The sequence below is a fragment of the Portunus trituberculatus genome, chromosome 19 (assembly GCF_017591435.1).
Source record: "Portunus trituberculatus isolate SZX2019 chromosome 19, ASM1759143v1, whole genome shotgun sequence".
In the NCBI taxonomy this organism is placed as follows: domain Eukaryota; kingdom Metazoa; phylum Arthropoda; class Malacostraca; order Decapoda; family Portunidae; genus Portunus; species Portunus trituberculatus.
The window spans coordinates 5,742,159-5,760,000 of NC_059273.1; the positions used below are offsets into that span (position 1 = coordinate 5,742,159).

Consider the following 17,842-nt stretch of genomic DNA (forward strand, 5'->3'; position numbering starts at 1 on the left):
TCTCTCTCTCTCTCTCTCTCTCTCTAGTATATTCTTTCCCTTCATTATTCTCTCTCTCTCTCTCTCTCTCTCTCTCTCTCTCTCTCTCTCTCTCTCGAGGCGAATATGTGACATCATTTATATAGTTGAGAAGGAGGAGGAGGAGGAGGGAGGAGGAGGAGGAGGAGGAGGAGGAGGAGGAGGAGGAGGAGGAGGAGGAGGAGGAGGAGGAGGAAGGAGGAGAAGGAGGAAGAGGAGGAAGAGGGGGAGGAGGAGGAGGAGGAGGAGGAGGAGGAGGAGGAGGAGGAGGAGGAGGAGGAGGAGGAGGAGGAGGAGGAGGAGGAGGAGGAGGAGGAGGAGGAGGAGGAATAACGCAGCCTACACAACTTATATAACAACAACAAACATATGGCAATTAACATTTAGGAGGAAGAAGAAGAGGAGGAGGAGAAGGGGGAGGGGAAGAAAGAGGAGGAGGAGGAGGAGGAGGAGGAGGAGGAGGAGACAGACGATGCATAGAAGAAATAGAGGAGATAGGAGGAGAACGTAGTGCAAAGGAAAGGGAAAATAAAGATAGGTATAGGACATAACACGGAAAATTAATGACAGAAATGAAGATAATAACACTTGCAAGAGAAGAGAAGAAAGAGGAGGAGGAGGAGGAGGAAGAAGAAGAAGAAGAAGAGAAGGAGGAGGAGGAAGAAAGAAAGAAAGACATTGGAACAGAAGACGTGGTCGATGAGTAATAATGAAGAAGAGGAAAAGGAGAAGGAAGAAGAGAAGAAAGAGGAGAAGAAGGAGGAAGATAACGAAGAAAACCACGAGGATGAGGAGTGGAGGTTGACAAGACACGACATTTCTGGAAGGAGGAGGAGGAGGAGAAGAAGAAAAAGAAGAAGAAGAAGAAGAAGAAGAAGAAGAAGAAGAAGAAGAAGAAGAAGAGAGAGGAGGAGAAGGAGAAGGGGTCGGGTCTTTAGAAATGGAAGGAACCTAATCACACGAAATTAACAGCAAAATTAACTTAATTAAGCCATTACGTCACTTAATTAAGGGTGAGAAGGATTTACTCACCTGTCTGTTTTTAAGTCTTCCTAATTCTTCACTTATTTGTCTGTCTGTCTGTCTGTCTGTCTGTCTGTCTGTCTGTTTGTTTATATTACTATAGCCACATTAATCTCTGTCTGTCTCTCTGTCTGTCTGTCTGTTTAATTGTGTTTTTGTCAGTCTATCTGTTTCTTTGTCTGTCTCTCTGTTTGTCTGTCTGTCTGTTTTTCATTGTATTTCTATTTGTATTTGTTCATTTATGTTTCTATCTATCTGTCTGTTAGTCTATCTACCTATTTATCTACATCTCTCTCTCTCTCTCTCTCTCTCTCTCTCTCTCTCTCTCTCTCTCTCTCTCTCTCTCTCTCCTAATGGTTAAAAAATAGGACAGGAGAATATGGTGGAGGAGGAGGAAGGCGAGGAGGATGAGGAGGAGGAGGAGGAGGAGGAGGAGGAGGAGGAGGAGGAGGAGGAGGAGAAAGGTTATGTCCTATTAATCCATCTTGTAGTTACTCTTAAGAACTCTCTCTCTCTCTCTCTCTCTCTCTCTCTCTCTCTCTCTCTCTCTCTCTCTCAAGTGTCCTACCCAATCCTTTATCTTCAATGCGACATATAAAGATGAGAAAATAAAAAAAAGAAGAGGAAAGAGACGTGAAAGGAAGAAAGAAACGAATAAGGAAGAACCCAAACAAAAATAGAAAAAAGGAAGAAAGAGGGAAGACTTAAAAATGGCAATAATATAAAGTAGAAAAAGGCATTGGAAGAAATACAATAAATCATGTGAAATAGATTATAATGGAGGAGGAGGAGGAGGAGGAGTAGAAGGAGGAAGAGGAGGAGGAGGAGAAGAAGGAGGAGGAGGAGGAGGAGGAGGAGGAGAAGGAGAAGGAGGAGGAGGAGAGTAGTGATAGTTGTGGTGATGAATGGTGTCTAGAGAGAGAGAGAGAGAGAGAGAGATAGTGACGTCAACACAAATTTCATCATAAGAGTGAGCTTATGATACTTGTATAATAGAACTCTCTCTCTCTCTCTCTCTCTCTCTCTCTCTCTCTCTCTCTCTCTCTCTCTCTCTCTCTCTCTCTCTCTCTCTCTCTCTCTCTCTCTCTCTCTCTCTCTCTCTCTCTCTCTCTCTCTCTCTTCTTCTCCTCCTCCACCTCCTCCCTCCTCCTCCTCCTCCTCCTCCTCCTCCTCCTCCTCCTCCTCCTCCTCCTCCTCCTCCTCCTCCTCTCTTTTCTTCACGCTCTCCTTTCAATCACTCCCCTCTCTCTCTCTCTCTCTCTCTCTCTCTCTCTCTCTCTCTCTCTCTCTCTCTCTCTCCTCCATTCTTTTCTTTTCTTTTATATTTAATATTAATTCAAGATACAAAAAATGAAATACTTATCTTTTATCTAAAATGGATAAAAATGATTGAGAGAGAGAGAGAAGAGAGAGAGAGAGAGAGAGAGAGAGAGAGAGAGAGAGAGAGAAGGATAAACAAGACGAGGAGAAATGAAAATAAGGGACGAAGTTTATTGGACGTCCCAAGAAAAGTGTGTGTGTGTGTGTGTGTGTCTGTGTGTGTGTGTGTGTGTGTGTGTGTGTGTGTGTGTGTGTGTGTGTGTGCGTGTGAGATGTCTTAATGGTTCCTCGCCTAGCAATCCATCTTGTACAGTATAATCGCACGTATGTATATGTATATATGTATGTATGTATGCATGTGTGTATGTATGTGTGTATGTGTGTATGTATGTTTATAGAGAACAATGAAGCTTAAGAGTAAATTTCCGTGTCATATAAAACCCTACGTGTGTGTGTGTGTGTGTGTGTGTGTGTGTGTGTGTGTGTGTGTGTGTGTGTGAACCTGTTGCCGAAAATGGAGGAGATTCGTTCATGGGTAGAGAGAGAGAGAGAGAGAGAGAGAGAGAGAGAGGTGGATGGAGAGTGAGAATAGGAGAGGCGAAGGTGGCGAGAGGAACGAAATATATGCAAATGTGAACCCGCTTGGCAGTTGAACCATTTATCTCAACACACACACACACACACACACACACACACACACACACACACACACACACACAGTCACACTCTCTCTTATCACTCGCGTTCCAGAAAGATTAGAGAGAGAGAGAGAGAGAGAGAGAGAGAGAGAGAGAGAGAGAGAGAGAGAGAGAGAGAGAGATAGTGCCAATATGAAAAGCGTAAAGATAAAATAACACCATAAATATTCTTCGAGCAAGGCTTTTGTCTACACTGATATTGCGTCTCTCTCTCTCTCTCTCTCTCTCTCTCTCTCTCTCTCTCTCTCTCTCTCAAGGTCACCAATTTTTAAAAACACCAACAAATCACTTTCTTTCATCTTATTTATCTCTCATTTCTTCCTTTTTTTCCTTTTCCTTCTTCCTAGGCAGCCTTAAATAATACCATCTTTCCTCCTTCCTATTAGTTCTTTGCTAGTTAAAATAAATACAAATATCTCTTTTCCTTTTCCTTCTTTCCTTCTCTTCTTCCTCATTACCATAGCCATCGTCTCTTCCTTTTTTTCCTTCATTTCTTCTTGTATTCCTTCCTTCCTTAATTTCCTTCCCTTCTTCCTTCCTTCTTATCTCTCCTTCCATTCAGATAAACCATTAGCAAACCCCTCCTCTCCTTCCCCCTTCCTGTCTCTTATCCTCCCCCAGCTCCTCCCCCCTTCATCCTCTCTCCCCCTTCCCCTCCCCTCCTCCTCTTTGACCTTCCTGAATTACTGCCCCCGTCACCTGAACTCTCGGCGTGACTTAAATATAGTGATCATATTCTTCTGTGACCTTTGACCTCCCGCCTCTCTGCGCTCAAGTGGTCATGATTTCACAGGGCCTTCCTTGAGATCGCCACAGTTTACAGCCGCGTCTCTCTCTCTCTCTCTCTCTCTCTCTCTCTCTCTCTCTCTCTCTCTCTCTCTCTCTCTCTCTCTCTCTCTCATTATCTTGTCCTCTTTCCTACCACTAATTATCGTCTTCTTCTGTGTTTAGTGTCATCATTATTACTCGTTTTGTATCCACACATCCTAACACACACACACACACACACACACACACACATAAAATATAAACCAACAACACTGAAAACGAAAGCATTAACCACCACCACCAGCACCACCACCTCCAAAAGTACATCACCCCTTCGCCCTTCACGCAATACGGGAACCATGGCAACTACTGATATGCATAGAGTCATATTCCAATAGTGAAATCAAGCAGCGGGCGGGTCAAAGCTGCCGGGATTGCAATAACTTAGTGTCGCCTGCCGTTAGTCGACGATTGTCACGCCAAGCTGGGTAGAGTTCACTTCATTAATCACAGCTGCCTTCCTATAACCGGGTCGCAGTGAGTGGGGTCAACAGAGGGTACCGCAAGACCCAGAGAGAGGCCGCAGGAAAGATGGGAGTGAGGGATGCGTGCTGGACAGTTACTGGGGCGTGTGGTGGTGTTCAGTCATTTCTTCTTGTCTCATTAGTATTTTCAAAGGCGGAAGGTGTTTTGTTTTTACTCTCGAGTTTTCATTGTTATTTTTTTCCTCGACTTGTTTTGTATCCTTATGTTGTTAAAAGCCACATAGGTAACCGTTAACTAAATTCCTGTTACCTATTCGTGTCATTAAGCTGTAAGGAATGTACGTATATAAACAAGTAATTCAGCAGTTTCCCACCGTCCTTTCATACCACTCTCCTCACACAACACCACAGCGCCACACTTAACCCCTTCAGTACCATGACGCGTTTCCATATTCATTCTGGTTACTATTTAGTGATTTTATACACCTTCAAAAACTCACTTCAGGGATTAAGATAGTGAAGACCGTGGCCATTAATCTTCCGACCTCCATAGACCCTTTGTAATGTAAATAAAATAAGCTAATCATATTCAAATCTCAAGGTAAAATTGTGCCCCAGTATTGAAGGGGGTTAACTCACTCAGCAACATCGTCTCTCTCTCTCTCTCTCTCTCTCTCTCTCTCTCTCTCTCTCTCTCTCTCTCTCTCTCTCTCTCTCTCTGGTTCTTAATCTTTCTCCGTTTCCCTGTTTCTATCTGTATCTTTATGTCTCTCTCTCTCTCTTTCTATCTATCTATCTCTCTCTCCACTCCTTTGTTCCTTCAGACTCGCGGGTGTAAAGTGATCATGAAATTTCCCGCGTGGTGGAGCAAAGTCGTGTCTTGTTTGTGTCCCTGTGTTATCCAAGGAAAGTTTGTTATTAATGATTCCTTCGCACAGTCTCACTTGTGATCACCGCGTCCACACCATCGTTTTGCCCTTCTTTTGTAGATATCTTTATTTCTCACGTGAACTTATTTGTCTATGGGATTTTGTCTGTCACAGGGCATAGAGGGAAGCAGCGGGAACGTGCAGGAAGGGAAGGAACATGGGATCTGAGGTGAAAGAGGATTAAAAACTGCAAATAAAAGAGAGACAGATGCATCAGTCTTCGCTCTGTACCTTCCTTCCTTCCTTCCTTCCTTCCTCTCACTCACTGTAATGTTATACCCGAGAGAGGGAGATAGATAGAGAGATAAAGAGAGAGAGAGAGACGGGGGGAAGGGGAATCTACACACCAAACCATTTTCTTTATTTGCTTTCGTTTCTCCAAAATAGTGTAATATCATGCACAGAAAAGGTAAAGGAACATAACAAGAAAAGCCAGTGTGTAATAGTCACAGAAGGTAAAGTCATGGCCACCAATTAGAACCCTGCAGTTATTTGAGACAGGTGTATGAAAATTTCTAGGGTCGTATTTGCATTTATTTGTCTCTCTCTCTCTCTCTCTCTCTCTCTCTCTCTCTCTCTCTCTCTCTCTCTCTCTCTTACATAACTCGGGTTTATTACGGGAATTACACTTTAGGCAACCTGGATTTAAGGGACTCGTAACCATCAGCATGCATCTCTCTCTCTCTCTCTCTCTCTCTCTCTCTCTCTCTCTCTCTCTCTCTCTCTCTCGGGTTATTTAATCATCTTATCTCTTTATTTTCATGCATGAGAGAGATAGAGCTAGATAGATAGATGGATAGATAGATAGATAGATAGATAGATAGAGAGAGAGAGAGAGAGAGAGAGAGAGAGAGAGAGAGAGAGAGAGTATGTGTGTGACGTTCCTAAACTAAGATAGCTATAACTCCTACTTTCTCTCCCTCTCTGTCCTTCTCCCCCTCTTCTCTCTCTCTCTCTCTCTCTCTCTCTCTCTCTCTCTCTCTCTCTCTCTCTCTCTGGAAATGGAGGCAGCAGCAAGTTCTTCAGCGGAGTATTGACAAGCGTGGAACTGATTGGTGGAGAGGGAGATAGACGGGGTTGTCAACTTCAACACCATTGCAAAGGGAGATTGAATGTTGTGTCCTCTTGTTGTTCTTGTACTTGCTGTTCTCCCTCCCAGTGTTGCTTGCTTCCTGCTGCCAAACAAACACTGCAATTATGTCACGTTCATGTTGTGCTGGAGAAGGTCTGTGTGTGTGTGTGTGTGTGTGTGTGTGTAAATTGTTGAGGCTTTATAATTATTAGAGTATTTTTTTATTAAGACTTTTGAAGAATTATGGAAGATTATGTTGTTTTAACCCCTTTGATACTATGACGCTTTTTTACCTTAATTTTTTGGGTATGATTAGACGATTTTATTTGCATTAGGAAAGGGTCTATGGAGGTCAGAAGATTAATGACCGGAGTCTTTACTATTCTAATCCCAACATATGTTTCTGAAGCTGTATAAGATCACCGAGTAATAATCAGAATGAATATGAAAACACTGCATGGTATTGAAGGGTTTAGTGTTTATTGCCATGGACATGACAAACGTTGCAAATTATGTTACAGAAATGTATCTAATGAGAGAGAAAGCGCGTGATATTTAACGAAACTATCAATGGAACGTCTTCTTTATTCATTATTTTTTTTGGGGGAAACTGCAAATCTTGTTCCAAAATTATTAAAAGAGTGATTATGAAGAAATATTATCTTGACGTAAATATAGACAGGAAAGTAAAAATATAAAAAATAAAAGAGCATTTAGTTATGGGATTATTCACTGTGGAATAAAGTGTTTCAATTGTATTATAGATTATCTTATATCACAGTAGCTTTTTGATCCATCTATCTATTTACATATCTGTCTATATTTCTTTCTATCTAACCTGTCTGTCTGTATATCTATCTATCTAGCTACCTGTGTATCTACCTGTATGCTTGAGGTTTTATTTATATTTCTCTTCATCTGTCTGTCTTTCTATCTATCCATCTATTTACCTATCCATCCATCATCTATCTATCTATCTGTCCACCTATCTATGTATCTGCCTGTGTCGTTGAGTTTATGTCTGTCAAAGAAAAATACTGAATTTATGAGCCATAGCGTATTATTCTCACAAAATCAGTGAAAAAAGAATGTTGTCAGGGGAGAGGATAGGAGGCACTCTTTAAGGATTAACTCAGAAGTTGATACGCTTTTCCAAGTGAGTCGTTTTGTTATGGAAGTGATACCAGGCTCACGTGAAACTCAACCCTTGCATTGTTGACTCCTCCAGTACCATGACGCGTTTTCATATTCATTGTGCTCACTATCTGATGATTTAATGCAGCTTCAGAAACTCATGTGAAGGATTAAAATAGTGAAGATTCTGGCCATTAATCTTCTGACGTCCATAGACCCTTCGTAATGTCAACAAAATCGACTAATCACAGCCAAACTCATGGTAGAAATGCGTCCCAGTACTGGAGGCCTTAATATCTCTAGAAATGAATAGATAAGGTAAAAAATACTTATGCGACGGAAATAAATGACGAATGTTCCTCCAGTTAATCAAATCAGAGAGGGAAAAAATTCACTCATAGGAAATTTGAAACCGTAGGGCGGAAATAAACTAAGCCATAGAACTCTCTCTCTCTCTCTCTCTCTCTCTCTCTCTCTCTCTCTCTCTCTCTCTCGGAAATTACGCAGGTGAAAGTAAAGTGGATGACCATGACGGAAGAGAGAGAGAGAGAGTGAGAAAGAGAGAGAGAGAGAGAGAGAGAGAGAGAGAGAGAGAGAGAGAGAGAGAGAGAGAGAGAGAGAGAGTTATTGTTACTATCATTACCACCATTATTATTGTTGTTACTATTATCATCATCATCATCATCATCATCATCATTATCACCACTATTTATTTATTATTATTTCTGTTATTCTATCTCTACTAATAACTTTAAGCTTTCCAGCAACAAGAGTAACTTTAGGTAAGTCCACGCCACTGTTCTTTTTATATCTTATCATGTACCCAACATCCGTTCATAGAAGAGAGAGAGAGAGAGAGAGAGAGAGAGAGAGACAGAGACAGAGACACAGAGAGAGAGAGAGAGAGAGAGAGAGAGAGAGAGAGAGAGAGAGAGAGAACATTTCGTCTCCCCGTGGCTGTTTGGCAATGGCGCGGTGTGTAATTACCACTACACTAATCATTAAGGCTTGGGTGTGTACAGGTGAGACAGGTGATGTAACAAGGTGTCTTTTATTTATTTATTTAGTGGTAATATTATGTTTAGTTTATTTGTTTTGATTCAGTTTCGTTTTCTTTTTCATTGTTTATTTTTTTCTTCTTCGTTTTCTTTGGTTTATTTTGTTCATGATTTACTTTATATTCATCATATCCTCTGTTTGCTTTTGTGTATGTGTTTTATTTTCTTTTTTTTTTGTCCTGATTTTTTTAATTATTCTCTATATATCCATTAATCTTTTTCTTTCTTTATGTACTTCAATCAAAATTTATTAATTGTTCCATTTTAATACGTATTTTGCTTATATTTTTTGCTTACATTTTACTATATATCCTGTACCTTCCTTTATTGTGCTTTTTCCTCATAACTTTTTCAATATCCTCTTAATAATGCTTTTTTTAATACTCTTTGCAGAAACCCTGGCATTAATTTCACTGCTGCTCTAAAGATACTATCACCCATAAACTGCAATACATTACTTCGTTCATTTCACCCTCTCTTAAATCCTCCCGGTGCAATTTTTCCTGCCTGCTCTCTCCGTCAATGGCTGGTCGCTACGTGCCCTCTTTTTCCATTCAATTTATCCCCCGTTTCATATTTCCCTAACCGTTTTAATTAACAATTTGCTCTGTCACTGATCCGTTCATTCCTGTCGTCTCTTATTTTTTCATATATTCACTTTATCTTTAACCTTGCCGCTCTAACACCCATTAACTCCCCTTTAGTTCCCCCTCCCTTTCCTGTTTGCTTCAACTCTCATTTTTTTTCCTTTTCCCTTTCCTGTCCGCTCGGGTATCCTGGAATTTCCCTTTTCCTTCTCTTTGATTGTTTGTTCGCGCGTATCTCAAGTGACTTTTCATTTGCCTTCGTCTTGGCTGCCCATTCATATATTAATTCCCTTTTCCCTTCCTCTTTTGACTACCTATTTACTTATCATTTCTCACCTTCTTTCTTTTCTTTCTTAGTTATTCTTATTATCTTTTCATTTCATTCCTTTTTTTTTTACTCTAACAGCTTCATTCTCCTTTTTTTTTTCTCCAGATTGTCTCTTCACTAATTTCTTCCTTTTCCTTCCCCTTTCTTCGTAACTAGTGTAGCATCCTTTATTTCCTCTTCTCTTCCCCTCTCCCAGCAATAGTTCATTTTTTTCCTTCTCATATCAATTAAACCCTTTATTTCCCCTTTTCATCTTTCTTGACTTCACATCTCCTTTCGCCTTTTGTCTCTCCTACCACCCATGAACACCCTTTCCTTACCCATCCCTTTCTTCTTTTCCTTCTTTCCACCGTTAGAATGAAAAGCTACAACGTGTGAGGGCAAGCTGTCTCTCCCTCTCTCACTCTCTCCCCTTCAAAATGATCACTTTTAACCCCTCAGGACATCGCTTATTTCCATCAGTGTCAACAAGTGATGATTTTACCGCCGCGAGCTGACATCTATTCCCTCTCTACCTCTCCCCTGCCTTCCCTTTCCTCCCCTCTGCCATTCCCCTACTTTCCTCTTCCTCCCCTCAACCTCACCGGTGGCCGACCCTCCATCACAGCTGAGTGGTCTCCGAAATGTTCAGAATCGGGTGTGTGTTCGGCTGTAAAGTCTTAAGAAATGTGCTGCCGAGCGTGTTGGGTCGCCCTCACGGATACCCATTGTTATTCTTTCATCTATAGACGATCTTCTGCTTACGGACGGATGCCTTGAAATCATTATATACGTTCTTGTGTGTGTGTGTGTGTGTGTGTGTGTGTGTGTGTGTGTGTGTGTCTTTTCGCTCTCCTGTCTTCGTCTGTGTAGATTTTATGATTCTTTTATATTTTTTTTTATGTTTTAGTGTTACTGTTATTCCTGTTATTGTTATTACTGTTATTGTTATTATTATTATTATTATTATTATTATTATTATTATTATTATTTATTGTTGTTATTGTTATTATTATTATTATTATTAGCATCATTATTATCATTGTTATTATGTGTGTCCGTCCGTCAATTGTATCTCTCTCTCTCTCTCTCTCTCTCTCTCTCTCTCTCTCTCTCTCTCTCTCTCTCTCTCTCTCTCTCTCTCTCTCTCTTTCCATATCATTAACACACCCATTTATCTCCATGTTGTCATCTCTGTATGGTGAATTACCCACAATTCCTCCCACCACCCACCAATACTCCTCCGCACCACCACTACGAATCCCATTAGAGAGCCTTCCTCTAGCTGTCCTTCCTTCCTCCAGCTGTCCTGTCCACGGCGCCTCTCTCCAGCTGGGCCCCGTCGTCGCCTTCTGCTGGTGACTAATGCATTACTCTGGGACACGTTGAAAGGAGTTCAGTTGATTTTATTTAAGCATATTAGATCTTATTTTTTCCTCTCCGTTCTTCTAACCCCTTTCCCTTTGTTAAATTAACCCCTTTATTACTGGGACGCATTTTTGTCTTGAATTTTGGGTGTGATTCGACGGTTTTATTGACATTAGGTAGGGTCGAAGGTCAGAAGATTAATGGTCAGAGTCTTCACTATTGTAATTCCCCACATAAGTTTCTGAAGCTGTATAAAGTTACCAAACAGTAAGAAAAGTAACTATGGAAATGCGTTCTGGTACTGAAGGGGTTAAGATTGATTCACTTTTTCTGAATGAGTGCGTGTATGTGTGTGTTCATTGTTAAAACTTACCATTCCTGAATCTTTTCCTTCTTTTCTTCCTCCGTATCTCATCTCTTTTTCTTTTTATCTTCCTTTCTATAACAACCAAACACTTTCTTACCTAATAGGCTCCTCCAAGAAACCACTGTGTTCCTGCGTCTCTCGTGGCTTCAAAGCTTCGCCAGTCAGGACCTCTAGAAAAGATTGAAGCCTCGCGGACGCTAATCACGAACACTCCTTCACCTGTCGGCCCGTCCTGCTTGACGTGTTTACATTTTATCACGAGGAAGCAAACAAGCAGTGTGTGTTTTTCGTTTATTTATTGGTCAAGGCAACACAATTTTGGCAAAGCAAAGTTTGAGTGTTGTTGTTATTGTGGCGCTGAGTGTGTGTGTGTGTGTGTGTGTGTGTGTGTGTGTGTGAGAGAGAGAGAGAGAGAGAGAGAGAGAGAGAGAGAGAGAGAGATTCACCACAGTATAAACGCGCCACATGTGGAGATGAAGAGCAAGGACGATCGTACGTGCGCGCGAACTCGCACACACCTGCATATAATGTGACTGTGTGTGTGTGTGTGTGTGTGTGTGTGTGTGTGTGTGTGTGTGTGTGTGTGTGTGTGTAGGATTATGTAAGTAAACAGCTCTGTCTACTTTTTTTGGTGTACATGGGAGAACGTAAAGTTGCAATGGAAACAATATGAAATACGTACATAGAGTAGCACGTGCACACACACACACACACACACACACACACACGAAAGACAACGCCGAAACGGTAAGCCTAAGATAGTAGTATACCATCATAACCATCAATCATCATCATCATCACCATTTATATTTTTTACGCCTGAACCAATCACACTAGGGTGACGAGAAAGGGGAAGCGTCCTCACCCTTGGACAGGTTCGACGAAGGGAGGGGGAATATGAGGGGAAAATTAGACAAAAATGAGGGAAAAAAAACAACTTTAGTCGATGAGGGAAAGCGTGACAGGGAGATGGCGATGAGTGGGAAACGTAATGAGTGAGGGGAAAGTGATGGGAGGTGAGGGGAGTTACTGGTGATCACCCCGTGCTCTAGGGGCTCAGCGTGGGACGGGGGGATCACCAGTGGGGCGGGGAACCAGTCTGTGGGGAGGAGAGGGTGTTGGGTGTAGTGGGAAGGGGATGAAGGAGAGAGAGAGAGAGAAGGGGAGAGAAAGGAACAGAGACAGAAACAACAGGTAAAAAAATGAAAGATAGAGAATGATTATTATATAGAGGAAGTCAGAGAAGAGAAGGTGGTGGAGGAGTGGAGAGTTTCAAGGAGGAGGAGGAGGAGGAGGAGGAGGAGGAGCAGAAAGAAGAGAAGGAGAAGGAAGAGGATATGAATGGAGGAGGTTGTGTTTGTGTCTCTTGCTCTCAGGAGTCACACAGGTCACGGCAGCGTATCCTACACCAAAGAGGGGAAAGGTGCGGGAGGGAGTGAGGAAGGAGGGGAAAGAAGGGGAGTATCTAATGTGGTGGTGCCATGAGTGAGGTCGTTGGGGAAGCGATGAGAGGGGAGGCTGTGTGCGTGTAATGCCACACTGAGAGCCTGGAAGAGGAAGGAGGATGAGGAGGAGGAGAAAGACGAAGAGAAGAGACACAGAGACAAAGAAGGAGACAGGGATATGCATGAACAGGATAATAAGGAATGCATTTTCTTTAATCTACCCTCGACAACTGACATAGAAAAATAATAATAGTGGTCCTTATCATCCACACAAATCCAGGTACATACGCACGTACAGACAGACACACACACACACACACACACACACGCACATGGACACAAACATATACGTGGAAACCTCACCTCCCTCATGTCAGCGCGGCGTGACATGAGGGAGTGAAGCTGTCTCATCAACTTTTCAATTCATCAGTCCCTCACCTAACCACATATGACACTAATGGTATGCATTTATGTATGTATACATGTATATATATATATAGAACTATTTATGTGTTTATAAATGTATTCACACCAAATACATCAACGTGATTGCTATGTAGTTATAATATTCAGCTTTATACATTGGAGGTTGATGCGGGGGAGGGTTGAGGGAGGTGGGGATGTGGGGGGAAGGGGTTATTTTCAGCCCAGGTTAAGTGGGGAATGATTGGGGAAGGGCTGAGCACCTAATGGGGAACAGCACCATTAAATGTTCTTTTTTTCATATCTTTTCTCTAAATATCATCTCTCTCACTTTTCTTTTTTTTCCCCTTATTTTCTCTTTAGTTTGTCTCACTTCAGGTCATCCTTCCCTGTACATATAAGGGTCAACAGGTCACTCTTCAGGTCACGGGGGTCACACTGGGGCCACGCAGGTTTAGTTCAGGTACAGTACTTCATCCCACACACACATGTCACGTATGAGTCACGCATGCACACCTGTGGCCAATAGATTCATCACACACCTGTCTTTTTTAATCAACACACACATGTATCCTATCACAAGCCTTCGATTGCGCAAACTCACACCTGTTCCTCTCCTTTTAATGACACACCTGCTTCTTATCAAACACACCTGCCGTCTCGCACACCTGACAGTAATTGATAGTAGATACAACGAACGCTCTCAAGGTAAAAATTTTAAGGAGGAAACTTATTATTTTTGCTGTATTGTTTCAGAGGATATATTTTCCTTCTTTATTTCTCTATCACGTTCTTTTAAAAACTGTAGTTGTGATTCTATGATGGAAGAGCAGGTTTTCATTAACTTGTTTGTCTGTTTGCTTAGAGAGTTGGTTCAGTTGTTATCATGTCCTTTTTTAATCCTTTTTTGGTTCAGTTTACTTTCCTAATCATCATTATCACATTTTTTTATCAATTACATTTTTCATCATCATTATCATCACTTTCTATCAACAATACTCTTTTATTAACGCACTTTCCCGTTCACTTTGCATCCACGTTGTTGTAATGAGGAGTGACGCAAGTATGTCGTAAGTGTGACGTATTTGTGACGCAGCGTGACGAAGGAGGCCAAGACAGCGACGCACCAGCACCGTTGCCATGGTGACGCCCTGTAGATCACCAGCCTCATGGACGAACGCACGAACATACCTGAAAAAAAAAGTGAAAATGAAAAACGATGAATAGATTTAATGATGATGGAAAAAAAAAAAAAGTTGATTGCTGCGTCAGAGAGAGAGAGAGAGAGAGAGCAGGATGGGGCACCTTCATGCATCCTGGTTGACTATTAAGTTACCAAGTGTCGCTTTTCTGTTAATATTCGTGACTACCTCTCATTAGCAACACTTCCTTTCGAGACACACTGTCAAGGCGAGTCAAAATAGAACGAGAAAATGAAGGAAGGACGGAGGGAAGCAGAGCATGGGACGGGGACAAAGGGAGGGAGGGGAGGAAATGAAAGGAAGGAGGGAGGAAAGAGGAGGAGGGAGAGGAGTGGAAGGGGAGGAGTAATATCTTTGTACTGGCAGGCCAATTGATAGTCAGTCCTTTAATGTTGGTGGTTATGGTGGTAGTGGTGGTGGTAGTGGTGGTGGTAGTAGTAGTGGTAGGGACGGGGAGGTGGAAGGTAATGGTGATGGTGGTAGACATAGTACAGTCTGAGGAGGGAAATGGAGAGTTGTAGTAATGGTAGTGATGGTGGTGATGGTGGTAGTAAAGCTGGTGGTGTTGGTGGTGATATGATACGCTATTATTATTGGTGGCGATGGTGGTAGTTGTGGTAGCGATGGTGGTGGTGTTGGTGGTGGTGGTGGTTATAGTGGTGGTGGTGGTGGTGGTATCGAAGATGCTATTAGAGATAAAAACTTAAGCTGTGCACGATAATAGAATTTCTGCAAAACTTTATCACAAGAAGAGCAAGTTTCTACACCGTCTTTCTTCTTTTTTTTCTTTTTAACCAAAGCAGCAAGAGACATTACCACCACCATCACCACCACCACCACCACCACCACCACCACCACCACCACCACCACCTTTAACATCACCATCAACACTACTACTACTACCACCATTATTATTACTATTTTATCATTAGTAGTAGTAGTAGTAGTAGTAGTAGTAGTAGTAGTAGTAGTAGTAGTAGTAGTAGTTGTTGTTCTCGTAAGAGGAGGAGAAGGAAGGAAGGAGGAGGAAGAGGAAAACAAATGAAATATAATGTAAGTTTGAAAGAGAACGTTAAAAGAGTATAGAATTGTAAAGAGAGAGAGAGAGAGAGAGAGAGAGAGAGAGAGAGAGAGAGAGAGAGAGAGAGCGTCAGGTTACATCACGTGGGGAGGAAGTAACAAAGGACTTTCCGTCATTATCCATCGACAGGATCAAGGGATTCAGGGACTCAGGGAAGCAATAATTACACTGCTCACCGTGGCTTCTTTACGTCCCTCTTATCCTTCCTTCATTCCTCCTCTCCCTTTCTTCAGAATATGAAAGTCCTGTCACTCGCCGATGAGTCGAATATGAATAATACAGATGAAAAAAGTGTAATAACGATTTTTTTTTTCCTTTATGTCTCCCTTTATCGTTCCTTCCTCCTCTCCCTTTACAATATAAAAAGTTCAGTCACTCTCCTACACGCGAAATAATAGTTAACCCCTTCAGTCCCATGACGCGTTTCCATATTCATTCTACTTACTATTTGATGATTTTATATACCTCAGGACTTAAGTGTGGGATTAAAATAGTGAAGACTCTGGCCAGTAACCTTCTGACCTCCATAGATCCTTCCTAATGTCAATAAAATGGTCTAATCGTACAGAAATCTCGAAGTGAAAATGTGTCCCCGTATGGAAGGAGTTAAGACAGATAGAAAATATGATTAGAATTGATAGAAAATTACTGAAATTGATGAGAAACATAGATTTGCAGAAAAGATATGAGTAATATGATAAAAAAAAAAGTAGGATTAATTAGAGAATTAATTCGAGATAAAAACACAGTAAAAGTTATTTCAAAAGCATAAACAAAATATATAAAAATTGTAAAACTCATCAAAACAATAATATAAGAAAAATATAAAGTTACAAAAAAAATCTGAGGAAAAATGAAATAAAGAAAAACTCGAGATGTGTTTGGAATTAATAAAAAAAAAAAAAAAAAATCAAAACATCAAAACACTAAAATAAGAAAATGATAAATTACCCCCAAAAAACGACCACAAATGAAAAAAAGAAAAGTTTGAGATGCATTTGAAATTAATAATAGAAACTCATTAAAACACCAAAAAAAAAAAAAAAAATACAAAAAAACGAGCTAAAAAAAAAAAAAAGAACTTTGAGATGTGTTTGGAATTAATAAAAGTAATAACAATGGCGATTATTTTGTATATATATTTTTTTAGTGGAGTGGAAAGGTTGAATTGTGCAATCTGAACCAAATTGCCCGAAGTGGAGTAATAATCAAGTTATTCCCGCGGAGTAATGGAGGATAACGCTAAATTAGAAATAGAATATTCTTGCAGTAATATCGTAATAATTGCAATACACTTTCATCCGGCACACGCAGCCCTGCTTTCCTTCCTTCCTTCATTCTTTCATGCTTTCTTTCTTTTCCATTTCAAACTAACCCATTATTAACAACAGATCATACAGGCATTTTTGTAATGAGAATAATGACATTTCTATTCCTGTTTTAGTTTGAACTGACTTGATGATGACGATATTACTACTGCTGCTACTACTACTACTACTACTACTACTACTACTACTACTACTACTACTACTACTACTACTACTACTACTACTACTACTACTACTACTACTACTACTACTACTACTACTACTACTACTACTACTACTACATAATAATAATAATAATAATAATAATAATAATAATAATAATAATAATAATGTTTTGCTATATCAGTGGTTCGTTACACATTGGTAATTTCTAAGCAAAACATAACATTTATAATAGAAGGATATTTTGGGAATCTTTAGCTTTAATTATGATGAAAGCACACTGGATGCATCTCTTCACTCTCTAGTTCATTATCATCATTATCATTATTAATACTCGGAGAACTTATGCAAATATTTATCTGATATACGATGTGAACACATGGCTGACTGATCAAGCAAAGTATATGTTCTTGTAGTTGCTGCTGTTATTATTATTATTATTATTATTATTATTATTATTATTATTATTATTATTATCATTATTATTGTTATTATTATTATTATTATTATTATTATTATTATTATTATTATTATTATTATTATCATCAGTAGTAGTAGTAGTAGTAGTAGTAGTAGTAGTAGTAGTATCATTATTATTATTATTATTATTATTATTATTATTATTATTATTATTATTATTATTATTATTATTATCAGTATTATTATCATTGTCATTATTGTTATTATTATTATTATTATTACCATTACAATTATTATTATTATTATTATTATTATTATTATTATTATTATTATTATTGTTATTATTGTTCTTATTATTACAATTATTATTATCATTATTATTATTATTATTATTATTATTATTATTATTATTATTATTATTATTATTATTATTGTTATTATTGATATCATTGATATTGTTATTATTATCATTAATATTTACTGAAAGAGGAGTTAGAAGTATATTCCACTTTCAAATCAATGAGGATATTGATTTTTATTTTCATTACGATCATGAACGAATAACGAAAAAATAAGAATTATCTAAAGGTAAACCAAATCATAGAAATAAAAGAAAAAATGTCTTCAGCCTCTTTCTCACCGCCAAA

At 39.8% G+C, this 17,842-nt stretch overlaps 1 protein-coding gene and 1 long non-coding RNA gene across 2 annotated transcripts in view; one reads left to right on the plus strand and one right to left on the minus strand.

Annotated features, from left to right (window-relative positions):
* Window positions 1–2,897: 2,897 nt before the first annotated feature.
* Window positions 2,898–17,842, plus strand: part of LOC123506213 — a 33,762-nt gene continuing 18,817 nt past the window's right edge. The window contains exons 1-2 of the long non-coding RNA XR_006675377.1: window positions 2,898–2,932; window positions 11,535–11,725. This is a non-coding gene — a long non-coding RNA (uncharacterized LOC123506213). The remainder of the gene's footprint in view (window positions 2,933–11,534; window positions 11,726–17,842) is intronic.
* LOC123506212 (sex peptide receptor-like) overlaps window positions 11,412–17,842 on the minus strand; it is an 18,525-nt gene continuing 12,094 nt past the window's right edge. The window contains exon 2 of the mRNA XM_045258138.1: window positions 11,412–14,193. The gene's annotated coding sequence lies outside the window, so the exon portion shown is untranslated. The remainder of the gene's footprint in view (window positions 14,194–17,842) is intronic.